The sequence below is a fragment of the Betta splendens genome, chromosome 4 (assembly GCF_900634795.4).
Source record: "Betta splendens chromosome 4, fBetSpl5.4, whole genome shotgun sequence".
NCBI classification, from domain to species: Eukaryota; Metazoa; Chordata; class Actinopteri; order Anabantiformes; family Osphronemidae; genus Betta; species Betta splendens.
Window position 1 is genome coordinate 33,827,769 of NC_040884.2, and position 13,916 is coordinate 33,841,684.

At 42.7% G+C, this 13,916-nt stretch overlaps 1 protein-coding gene across 1 annotated transcript in view; it reads right to left on the bottom strand.

Moving 5' to 3' along the window:
- Window positions 1-13,916, bottom strand: part of slc5a9 (solute carrier family 5 member 9) — a 185,704-nt gene that overhangs the window by 33,744 nt on the left and 138,044 nt on the right. The window lies entirely within an intron of this gene.

The window sequence follows — 13,916 nt, forward strand, 5'->3', positions numbered from 1 at the left end:
TAGCGTTAGCCTACTTTGCTAACATTGCAACTCTACAACAACTCTAATACTAATTTAATAATTTATTTAAGGCTATCGGCTTAGGCAATATCGGCCAGTCGCGTATCATCACAGAGACTCTGACACCGCAGTCAGCTATGGTCCAATCACAGCAGGTCAGGAGGTTCGTCTTAGCGCAATGCATTCTGTGTGTTGTAGGATTCCAGCCACAACACATAATACTGCCACTTTTTCCTGTTTTCTCTGGACACAGTTATCAATAGTAAACATGACATGTTCTTTCACATGCTACATGTTTTCTTCACAAGTACAGTACTACATGCTTGAGCTGTAATATGTCTTATGTTGTGTGGTAATCCTGCACAATTTCTTGCTGTCTACCTGTGTTTGCTCCAGCAGTTACATTTCCTGTGGAATTAATAAAGTTATTTAAAAAAAAAAAACAACAGGCGATCATATGGTGCCAGGATTCTAATTTCAACATCAAAGACTATGGATATAATGCAATCTGTGTTAATCTCCCTTAAATCCAATTGGTTTCTCCCTCTTCATTATCAACTTAAAACCTGAACTGTCACGTATATCACCTGCCAAACTCCTTTCTCAGGATTCCTTTTTTTTCTGTTCAGCAGTTTAGCAAGCAGCATATATTACGCTGAATGCCATATTGTGATGGACAGCTTTGCTTTAACAAGAAGAGTATATATAGAATATATATACTCTTCCTGATTTATGGTTTATTTAATGGTTTATTTAGCTAATCCAAAATGTGTGTGATGTTGCTGTGTTGTGCTGTGTAAACAATCGGAGCAGAAAAAAAAAAAAAAATAAATAAGAAGCAGGGATGTACCTTAGGCTAAAACATTCATAACTAAACAATTTTTGTACTGTGGTTTACCTTGGAGATTAATACTAATACCAATAATAGTGCTAAGGTATGTGCACATACTAATACAAACATATACATACAATATACATACATATGTGCATTATTATACATATCCCATACTACTTAATAAAAGTCATGACATACAACACCACAAATTCCATATTCACACATTATTGATATTGGTAGTGATAGGTATCAGTAATACTTACAGTTGGATTTGAAAAGTGTCCCACTACAAGGTTAGTAAGGCTGTAGCTTAACATTATTCACCCAAAGGGTGAGGCAGACGTTGGTGCATGAACAATGCCACTTGTGGAAGCCAGGGTGATGTGAGGGGCTCGGCCACTACGCCCATCCAGCAAGCAGAGGAAGGAATCCCAGCAGCCAGGGAGCCCACACACCTTCAGTTCCAGGAGGGCAGGTGTTGCGACCCAAGCCGCCCACACAGAGCCCCCCAGGCAGAGCTGCAGCAGCCACAGAGACAGCACCCGAGGCCAGAGTGGGCCACCGTGGGTCAACGCTGTCCGCCCCATGAGAACCAGGGGCAAACACTCCCCCCGGCGGGAGGGTCGGCCTGAAAGAGTAGAGCCCGAGGACCCACGGTCTGTAGGGAGCCCACCAGAAGATGCCCCCGCGCGCAGAGTGGGGCCCGCCCCCAGTCCACCACCCCCACACAAGCGGAGCGGGGCCTACCCCATCGGCCCGACCTCATCCCCTGGCGCCACCGCGGCCTGCAGCACAAGGCCAGCAATTGGTGGGGTCAGCAGAAAAGAGACCACCCAGGCAGACGATCATCGTACCCCGGGCGAAAAACCGGACCCCCCACACTTCAACCGCACCACACTCATACCAACTCACACAAACACAGACGCATACACCTACCCACATGTGCAACACACATCATCACATCAACACATACAAACACCATCGACTCTCTCACAACAAACTAGTCAATCATACGTGAACCAATGCACTTTCAGATACATTCTCGCACCAACACCATTCGCTTGATCACATTCGTGGGGAGGGTAGGTCTCCGGTCTGCCGTCCATGTGGCCCCAGGCAGGGACCGCAGCTCCTCCCGAGCCCCGACCAACCCCCCCAACCCGGGGGAGGCAGAGGGCAGCAGAAAAAGGTACCCTAGAACCCTGCAACCCAGCTTGGACGTGAGTGTGTGGAACTAAAGTGCACTGAAGGTGGGTGACACCTCCAGGAGCACAACCGCTGGCTGACGGTGTGTCCCCCGGACAGTGCCCCCCCTCGCCCTAAATGTCCTTTCTCAGGATTCCTGGCCGGCGATAGGAGATAACAAACATAAAACCTGGTATGTGGAATAATAGAAAGGGAAAACTTTCGTTTTGGACCACCAGGTTCTGAATTGGACACACTGAATAAGTCATCAAACTATCGCCATTGTATTCAGTAGACAATATGCTTTCATTTGATGTAACTCTAAATTCTGTACAATTCTGTACAAATTCTGTTTTGCTGCCTCGCTCCTGCTGGATTTCACGCTGATCTTGTCATGACATTGGCATGACTTAGGTACCATTCCACCAAGCCCCCCCTACACCAGTCACGACCCCCCACTGTGAGGTACTTAATGCATAACTGCCTTGTTAACACCCCCTAAACCTTTTTTAAGAAATGACCTGCAATTGCACATTCATGCACCAGGTGGAGCAGTGATGTGTATTCCAGGCCCACAGTTAGACTGTAAGTGCATGAGGTTTGTGTGTGTGTGTGTATATATATATGTATATATAAGTTTTATAATATATATATATATATATATATATATATATATATATATATATATATATATATATATATCTATATATATATATATATATATATATTATATATTAAGTTTTAATTAAGTTATTAATTAATTAAGTAGAAAATGACAGCAGTTTTTAATAAAATGCCCTCAAACATTCAGTCAAGTTCCACATGGATATTTTATTTGTTCTAATTATACTATGTATTACTGTATTGTAATGATTAGCACTAAAATTACTGGCAATTTTTTTTCAACCAGCCAGGAATAAATGACAACAGACAAAGACCAAAAGCTTCCTTAGTCTGAGGGAAGGTCAATATTATCCTCCAGTTTGGCTTCACTTCACACTTGCAAAGAACTGGCTCGTTACGTGAACAACAGACACAAGAGTGAGTAGGTGTGATGAACCCTCCCCCAAGAAGGACACCAGACTAAAAGAGTTGACATGACTCAATTTCCACACAACTTCACCTGAGCCATGAAAACCTGATATACTTGTAAACTGCTTAACAAGAAAATTCTTCATGGATCATAACTTTAAAGGTTCCACTCAAATCAAGGCTCTGTTAACATAATGCTGTATGAAGGAATTTAGTTACTGTCCATACAGTAGGTCACTCTCAGAGGACCAACAGCCTAGTGGTTAAGAAACAGAAGCTCCCAGCTAGAGACTCCTGGTGTAAACTTGCCTCTGGTGTCTTTTGTTTACCACACAAATTCAAGTGACACAAAATACAGAGATCTGTGCACCCCATTTTCTGTTGACAAGGCGAGAAGAATCAGACAAGGCAAAGCGCATCAGTGCATCAAGAATGGACAGACACTGGGCCATCTCATCAGTTGAACAAAGGACTGTGAGAAGGTGTGAAGATCACGTCCCCCATGAAGGACATATAATGTAGAAGCTCCTTGAGAAACATGTCTGCTCTAAAAGAATGTACCCAACTTTCAGACAACCTGGTTTGGAAAATGGTCAAAAGAACTGGATGTTTATAAAATCTATAAATAAAATTTGTTAAAAAGAAAGCGTTTAGTTTATGGTTCAGGATTTAAATGTTTCTTAGAAAATTATATTAAACCACCAACTGTTAGTTGGTGGTTTAATATAATTTAAACAATTCATTTAAGCATGATTAGAAATTCATTTAAGCTTGATTAGAAGATTCAAATGCTCATTTTTTATTTAAAACAGCTTCTGAAGCAGGCAGACTGACACACACTACATCCAAGTGAATATGACCAAATAAATAGAATGAAAATTTAAGAATTTCATTAGGTACATTAGTAAAGTCCAATTCAACCTAATACAGCCAGTAACTGATAAACCTCCAGAAGGTAGTTTGGCAGCTGTGGCAGCGTGAGCTATGATTAAAAAAAGTAAGTACAACATTCAACTCTGACATGAAAACAACTTTTCAAGTTTTCTCATATTTTTAGTAGACTGTTCAAACAGACTATTGTCTGTCGGTCTGTCTGTCGGTTTGTCTGTCTGCCCTAGCAAACAGTGTAGAACTGACATTATCAGATCTATGTCCTGTTCTCAGAACTGTGTCTATACTTGGTATTTGACCCTAACTATACAGGTCAGATACTAAAGGTCCACCTTTTGGTTTTACCCTAGAATTGCTTCTTTGGTGCTAAAATGGGGGTGGCCCTAATAACATTTTTAACACCTTCCCCAGACAGACCAAGGAGGGGGGCTGCTGACAGTCGGCTCATGAGGGTGTGATAAGTGTGTGATCAGCGTCAGAAAGGGCACTGACGGTTGACTGAAATCAGCGAAAATGAACCGCTCCATCTTTACTAACTTACAAATGTTCAAAGAAATCCCAGGAAGACTGGAGTGAGTAGAGACAACAAGTCACCATGCAACATTTTACCATATGTTTCTTTGTGTTACTTACGAAAGTTACACTAAAGATGTCATATTTTTCTGCTAATCTTGTCGGCTAAGCATATATAGTTATGGCCTTCAGGTAAGATTCAAGATTCAAAAGACTGTATTAATCCCTGATGGAAATTATTTTGTACACTCTGATCGCTGTCGCAGATGGAGGTACGCACAAGAAGAAAGGGAAATTATAAATAAGAATGCTAACACATCTACACACACTCACATCAAGTCTAATTACTAGTGTCTAATTACATCTAATTACTAGCTAAAGTTTCATTATATATATTATTGCACAGATTAAGACCCACCCTTACAGAGAGAGCAAGAATTGCACAGACTAATGTTCCATCGGTAGGAAGGATCTCCATTGGCATTTTGTGGAGCACCTAGTACTGATCAGCCTCTGGCTAAAGGTGCTCCTCTGTCCAGCCAGCAAACTGTGTGGGGGTGGAGGTGTTGTCTAGGATGGAGAGGAGTTTGACCAGCACCCTCCTCTCAGCTACAGCTTGTAGGGGGTCCAGCTCCACTCCCAAAACAGAACCAGCCCTCCTGATCAGTTTGTTCAGTCTGTTACTGTCTGCTACATTCATGCTGCTGCCCCAGCGGACCACAGCATAGAACACTACACTGGACACAACAGATAAAAAATAGATAGACATGGTAATTGCGTTATGATTACAGACAACTCAACACAAAGAATTTTATTACTAAGATCATATTAAACAGTCCTACCTTTGCCCACTATTTTTGATTAAATCACTTTAATTTGACAAGCTCACACTGACTGTAGCACTACTTACTGGGATGAGGATCAGCTGATCACAACGTGATCACCACATGCGCACAAGGATGGGACCGCAATAGTGCAGGCACGCACACAACGCATGCACGGGACGCCGGACCTCACCACCAGGCTTGAGCAGTTAGACAGAGGCACTCTTTTAAGTCTGAGCAAAGTACAACACTTACTTACACACTGTAAACACTTTATTGTTGTGCTGTTTTGTTTTGTTTTCCTGTTTTGATCACGCTAAACGCTGATCACTGCGCATCTCCGCGATCATGTAACTATACTGCTGCTATAGCTCTATGTGAATCTAAGGGGTGTATATTGGAGTGCTGTAATCTGTGATTTTGCTATTTTAAGGTCACTTTATTGTTGTGCTGGGCTGTTTCACACCAAGCGCATGATTCAATCACTGCGCACTTCTGTGATTACGTGACTATATTCCTAAATACAGGACCACAAGAATCTAGTTCTATTTCAAATTGCTTCACACACCTGACACGCGCTCCATTCAAAGACCTCACCGACACACGCAGCTTCCGTGCAGCTGTGCCGTCTCACCACACCGGGGGCGCGCTTTCTTTCTTTCTCTTTCTCTCTCTCCTTTCTTTCTCACACGCACACCCACATACACACACCCTTTCATCTCAGGTAACACGCATACACATACCTTCAGACAAACACACCATATTAAGTTATGATTTGGCTATTTGGCAAATTTAATATTGATCCCTGGTAACAGGGTGGTACTCCGTAAATAATTAAGTAATCATCAATTCAGCTGATTATTATTATTATTAATTAATCATAATGTTTCCCTTACCAACCTATAGACATTTGTCATAGTAATGTAGTAAATGTACAGCTGCCAGATTGAAATGGACAAACTCAACCCACCACTACATTAACGTTTAAACAGATACATCTCAAATTTATTAAAAGTGGTGACATAATATTATCAGCAAGGAAATAAGGACAGAGCAGCGGTGAGAAGTCGCCTGGTCTCCTGCAGGAGTGAGAACCCCATCGTCCCAGACAGCAAGTCATCCATCGGTCTGTGGGGCTCTGCCCCTCTGAGGCTGAGGCCCAAGCTTATAGACCCTGATCCTACGTCAGCTAAACATCTGGTTTCGTTCTAACTTCTGGCCTGATACCACTGGCCAACAATAAGTGTTTACTCAAAAGTAAATGTCTGTTTCCTGGAGTCTATCCCAGACATTCCTTAGACAACGGCTCTGCCAAAATACAAGGGTTATAGTACAGTCACTGCACCTTAACATGACCAGAACAGATTGTTGACTGCCTGTATAATAATATATACTATATAATATAGTACATAAATATACTACAAATCCACAGGCGAATGGCAACCTTGAACAGGCAACAAGGAAAGCAGCAACAGCCAAATACCTCAAACGAGTAGGGCAAGTCCTAAGAAGCCAGCTCAATGGCAAGAACAAATCCCGGGCAATAAACAGCTACGCCCTGCCAGTGATCAGATACCCTGCGGGAATAATAAGGTTGCCAAAGGAAGGGATACAAAGCACAGATGTTAATACACGAAAGCTCCTCACTATGCACCCTGAGACTGTACGCTAGCCGCAAAGAAGGAGGCCAAGGACTAGTGAGCATGAGAGCCACTATCCAGGATGAAACATCCAAGATTCATAAGTACATCAAGGATAAGGCTCCGACAGATGACGTGCTGAGTGAATGTCTCAGGCAGTAGAGAACAGAGGATGAGATGCTGGAAGAGGGACCATCATGGGAGGACAAGCCCTTGCACGGGATGTACCACCGGAACATAACTGAAGTGGCTGATATCAACAAATCCTACCAATGGCTTGAAAGGGCTGGGCTGAAAGACAGCACAGAGGCACTCATCCTGGCTGCACAGGAGCAGGCCCTGAGCACCAGAGCCATAGAGGCCCAAATCTACCACACCAGACAAGACCCAAGGTGTAGACTGTGCAAAGTGGCCCCTGAGACGATCCAGCACATAACTGCAGGGTGTAAGATGCTGGCAGGGAAAGCATACATGGAACGCCATAACCAAGTGGCTGGCATAGTATACAGGAACATCTGCGCGGAGTATGAACTGGAAACCCCAAGGTCAAAGTGGGAAACACCTGCCAAGGTGGTAGAGAACGAGCGAGCCAAGATCCTGTGGGACTTCCAGATACAGACAGACAGAATGGTACAGATGAAGCTGTTCGTTTTCGCTGATTTCAGTCGACTGTCAGTCACCTTTCTGACGCTGATCACACACTTATCACACCCTCATCAGCCGACTGTCAGCAGCCCCCTCCTTGGTCTGTCTGGGGAAGGTGTTAAAATGTTAATAAGGCCACCCCCATTTTAGCACCAAAGACGCAATTACAGGGTAAAACCAAAAGGTGGAGCTTTAGTACTTGAGCTGTAGAGTTAGGGTCAAACAGCAAGTATAGGCACATTTCTGAGAACAGGACATAGGACATCTGATAATGTCAGTTCTACACTGTTTGCTAGGGCAGACAGACAGACAGACAATAGTCTGTCTAAACAGTCAACTGAAAAGTTGAGAAAACTTGAAAAGTTGACTTCATGTCAGAATTTAATGTTGTACTAACTTTTTTTTAATCATAGATAAGCATCGGCAGCTCACGCTGCCACAGCTGCCAAACTACCTTTCGGAGGTTTATCAGTTACTGGCTGTATTAGGTTGAGTTGGACTTCACAAAATTACCTAATGAAATTATTTAATTCTCATTCTATATATTATTAATATTCACTTGAATTTAGTGTGTGTCAGTCTGCCTGCTTCAGGAGCTGTTTTAAAGTAATAAAAAAAACATTTCAATGTTCTAATCAAGCTTAGATGAACATAACAATAGAGAGCCTCTTTTCAGACAGAACGACCAATCCACAGCACTAGTTAGACTGGTTTCACACCACCCCCTTCTGCCCAAAGCACCAAAGTCCTGCAGTGCTGTTACCTGATGTGATGTAACCAAATACATTTGTGAACTACTTCATCCATCCATCACTTATAAGACCCTAGTGGTTAAAGCACACAACTTCTCACCCACAGTTTTTAAATAAACTGTTTTTGTTAGTTGGTGGTTTAAAATAAAAAAACCTTTAGATCCTAAAGCCATAGACTTAACACCTTTTTTTTAACAAGTTTTACAGATTTTATAAACGTCCAGTTCATTTGACCATTTTCTAAACCAAGTTGTCTGAAAGTTGGGTCACTACATTCTTTTAGAGCAGAAATGTTTCTCAAGGAGCTTCTACATTATATGTCCTTCATGGGGGACATGGTCTTCACACCTTCTCACAGTTCTTTGTTCAACTGATGAGCCAGTCCTTTACAGGTGTGAAGTGAAGCCTATTGTAAATAGAGGATAGTGCCTAACTTTACTCAGACTGAAGGTTCCTGCACTTTTGGTAATGTTTCTGCTTTAAGAAAACTCTGTAAGTTAACTTGAAAATGATTGAGCAGTCACAATCAACCGATTGCGGTGACATTTGGCAGTAAAAGGTGACTGAAATGACACAGAACTGAAAGAATATCAGCTGGCATAACTCATAACACATATGTATGCAGATCTCTGTATTTTGTGTCACTTGAATTCGTGTGGTAAACAAAAGACACCAGAGGCAAGTTTACACCAGGAGTCTCTAGCTGGGAGCTCCTGTGCCTTAACCACTAGGCTGTTGGACCTCTGAGGGAGACCTACTGTATGAACAGTAACTAAATTCCTTCATACAGCATTATGTTAACAGAGCCTTGATTTGAGTGGAACCTTTAAAGTTATGGATCCATGAAGAATTTTCTTTTTAAGCAGTTTACAAATATATCTGGTTTTCATGGCTCAGATGAAGTTGTGTGGAAGTTGAGTCATCTCAACTCTTTCAGTCTGGTGTCCTTCTTGGGGGAGGGTTCATCACACCTACTCACTTTTGTTTTCCATAATATGGAACTTCTCTCAGACTGAGGAAGCTTTTGGTCTTTGTCAGTTGTCAAAAAATGCCAGTAAATTTAGAGCTAAACATTACAATACAGTAATACATACAATACAGTATAATTAAAACAAATAAAATATTCATGTGGATGTTGACTGAATGTTTGACTAAAGGGCATTGTATTCATAATAGCTGTAATTTTCTACTTGCTTAGACATAAATAACTTTAAGTTCAGTTCTCTCTCTCCCTCTGTCTGCCTGTTTGTATATATTATATATATATATATATATATATATATATATATATACACACACACACACACACACACACACACACACACACACACACACACACACACACCCTCCCTGACCCTCCGCGGGTGGTCTCATCCACTTTCCAAGCTCGGGTCCTTTACCAGAGGCCAGGGAGCTTGAGGGTTCTGCGCAGTATCCTTGCTCTTCCTAGGACTGCACTTTTCTGGACTGAGATTTCGGATGTTTTTCCAGGGATCTGTTGTAGCCACTCCTCCAGTTTGGGGGTCACAGCCCCCAGTGCTCCGATCACCACAGGCACCACTGTAGCCTTCACCTTCCAAGCCTACTCCAGTTCTTCTCTGAGCCCTTGTTATTTCTCTAGTTTCTCATGTTCCTTTTTCCTGACGTTGCCATCGCTTGGTATTGCCACATCCACCACTACGGCTTTCCTCTGCTCTTTGTCCACCACCACAATGTCTGGTTGGTTCGCCATTACCATTCTGTCAGTCTGGATCTGGAAGTCCCACAGGATCTTGGCTCGCTTGTTCTCTACCACCTTGGGAGGTGTTTCCCACTTTGACCTTGGGGTTTCCAGTCCATACTCCGCGCAGATGTTCCTGTATACTATGCCAGCCACTTGGTTATGGCGTTCCATGTATGCTTTGCCTGCCAGCATCTTACACCCTGCAGTTATGTGCTGGACCGTCTCTGGGGCCTCTTTGCACAGTCTACACCTTGGGTCTTGTCTGGTGTGGTAGATCTGGGCCTCTATGGCTCTGGTGCTCAGGGCCTGCTCCTGTGCAGCCAGGATGAGTGCCTCTGTGCTGTCCTTCAGCCCAGCCCTTTCAAGCCATTGGTAGGATTTGTTGAGATCAGCCACTTATATATATATATATATATATATATAGTCGTATATATTCTATATATAATCATAATTTCTTTCTTGTTCCAGTAGCCCACTTCTCATCAAGGTGCTCTGGTTCTCCAACACCTGACGCAGACCTTGTTAGACCAGGCGACGTCTGAGCCGGTATCTCATGTGGTTCATTGTCTCTCATGAGGTAGGCAGTAGCTTGAAGGGTCTTGCCCAAGGACCCACACTGGTTGCTTATTCGTCCTAACGGGGATTCGAACCAGGAACCCCCCGCATGCAAGTCCTGTGACTTTACCGATTGAGCTATCCAGCGAGATTCAGGACTCTAAGGGCCTTCAATGCAAACTCGATGAGGTTGTGGAGAACCACCCTTGAAGCCAATGGAAAGCCACTCGCCCAAGTATCCATCAAATGTGGCATATACCAAGGAGATGCACTGTCCCCACTGCTGTTCTGCATAGGTCTGAACCCCCTCAGCCAAATAATAAACAGGACTGGCTATGGATACCGACTCTGGAACGGGGCCACCATAAGTCACCTCCTCTACATGGATGACATCAAGCTGTACGCTAAGAATGAGCGAGACATCGACTCGCTGATCCAAGACACCAGGATCTACAGCTCAGACATCGGGATGTCATTCAGGCTCGAGAAATGTGGGAGGATGGTGACAAAGAAAGGCAAGGTAATCCACACAGAAGGGGTCTCACTCCCAGAAGGAACAATAGCAGACATTGAGGACAATTACAAGTACCTTGGAATACCACAGGCAAACGGCAACCTTGAACAGGCAACAAGGAATGCGGCAACAGCCAAATACCTCCAACGAGTAAGGCAAGTCCTAAGAAGCCAGCTCAATGGCAAGAACAAATCCCGGGCAATAAACAGCTACGCCCTGCCAGTGATCAGATACCCTGCAGGAATAATAAGGTGGCCAAAGGAAGAGATACAGACCACAGATGTTAAGACACGAAAGCTCCTCACCATGCATGGAGGGTTCCACCCCAAATCCAGCACCCTGAGACTGTACGCTAGGTGTACACCCAAGGTGTAGACTGTGCAAAGTGGCCCCTGAGACGATCCAGCACATAACTGCAGGGTGTAAGATGCTGGCAGGGAAAGCATACATGGAACGCCATAACCAAGTGGCTGGCATAGTATACAGGAACATCTGCGCAGAGTATGGACTGGAAACCCCAAGGTCAAAATGGGAAACACCTCCCAAGGTGGTAGAGAACGAGCGAGCCAAGATCCTGTGGGACTTCCAGATACAGACTGACAGAATGGTAATGGCGAACCAACCAGACATTGTGGTGGTGGATAAAGAGCAGAGGAAAGCCGTAGTGGTGGATGTGGCAATACCAAGCGATGGCAACATCAAGGAACGTTTAAAATATGCAGTGCATTTTAAATTGAAAATACTATTATTATAATTTATTACCTTTATTGTAAACACAGTATTAATTGCACAATTTGGACTGGCGATGATTTGCGCTTCTTCCATAATAATCATGGATAGTCAAGGAAGAAACTGCAGTTCATAGATGTTATTCAGGGATGGTTTGATAAAGATTCAGTGTGTTTGTCAGCCAAGGTAAGTGCATTATCAAGTAATGCGCCTGTCAGCGGGGAAGACATCAACTCTATTCAGTCGCTCTTCAGTCACTACTGCCGTCTCCTCCCAGTTCACACATCACAAATGTTGAATGTTCTCAAATAATATATTTTGCCGCCCTCCACGTGTTTTTTTTAATTGAAAACGTGGGTGTTACCGGTGGCCGACCCCTGGTCTAGATCCTAGACCTTATTCACTTTTTTAAATTGTAGTAGTGTAACCTTAGTTAGTATTCCTTTTTATTTTTTTTTTATTTTATGTTTGGGAAACGTGGCAGGAAAAAGGTGACGCGCGTTGGGTAAGAGCGGCGTAAAGTGTATATGTGCCGTACTGTCTTGCCGTGTGGTGCATTAAAGAAGAATACCACGTAAAGAAAATTGTAGCCCGTACCAACAGCGAGAAATCAGGGTTACAGTAGCTTGTCTGCCACAAATCGAACGCTGCATGCGGTAGGGCGCACTGTTCAGCTTCTTATTTTCGGTTTTAAACTGCCGTAATTTGCCATAACTTACTTACGTACATAACTATACTAAATACTATAATTGTCTGCGACAGGCGACCAGCGGTTCGTAATCTTGGGGATCCATGGACTAAATATTACGAAAATGTAATCTTGTGGGTCAAATGATAATAATGAGATAATAATGAGAACCTGGGACGAAAAACTTTACAGACACCCTTCTTAACCACTAGGCCAGCTGACACTTGAAAAGTGGTCGTTCTACAAGAGGATATATGACACAGTCAACTACGATGTTTTAGGACAAAAAGTGGGAGTCAACCGCCACCTACAGGCCAAAGGGACAACAACACACTCTTCACTGGTAAAGTGAAAGTAAAACTTATTTTGACAATTAGTGAGACTTTAAAAGCAAAAAGTAACAATAAGTTCCCTAAAATATTTACCTGGTTCATTGGCACATTTATCTTGGCCAAAACGTTACATTGTTATTATTATTATTTTTATTATTATTATTGTTATTTTAGGGCAAAGTATAACACAATTAACATGTTAATAGAATTTTCAAAAGTATTTATGAACACACTTATCACTCTTTACATTATATACACAATTAAACTACACATATCTACAAGAATCAAAGACCACCATATAATTATGATTCAATGAATAAATATTGTATGTCGGTTGTCAATAGGCGACAACAATAGGCGACAACAATAGACGACAACATACAAAAGAACTGTAGTACTCGGTGCTCGCCAAGTACTGTAGTACTTGGTGCTCGCCAAAGAGCCTGAGTTGTGAATGATGAACTATGAACGAGAACAATGAACTAAATCACGCAGCCGAGCTGCCTTTTACATGACGGCTGGTAAAGTGAATTAAAACTTATTTTGACAATTAGTGAGACTTTTAAAGCACAAGGTAACAATAAGTTCCCTAAAACTAAAACGAACGAACGATCCATATGAATCCGTAGGAGTGAATCAGGAACAAACTAGAGCGCTTGCTGCTCTACAGAGCCTGCGCAGTTCGGCTGTCACGTGACAATAGAACTAATCCTTGAGGAATGAAGCTCAGTTGAGTCAGTCCTGAACGAATCATTTCTGTTTCCGGTCCTGCTGACTAACCTTAAGCAGCTGCTGCCATGTGGCGAGAGAAGGTACTGCACGTACTAAACGAGTTGTTCACTGAGAGGACTCGTTCCTCCCGAGTCATATTAAAGATTAGTTCATATTGAACGAATCGTTCACGAACGACACGTCACTAATAATCTGATCTATATTATTGTCTATATATTTACTCTGTATGCAGTTGGTCAACTGTATACATACGGGTAATTTGTAATTCTAGTGTTATGGTGCAGATTATGTGGAAAATGTGATGGAGAACATCTTCAATAAAGTCC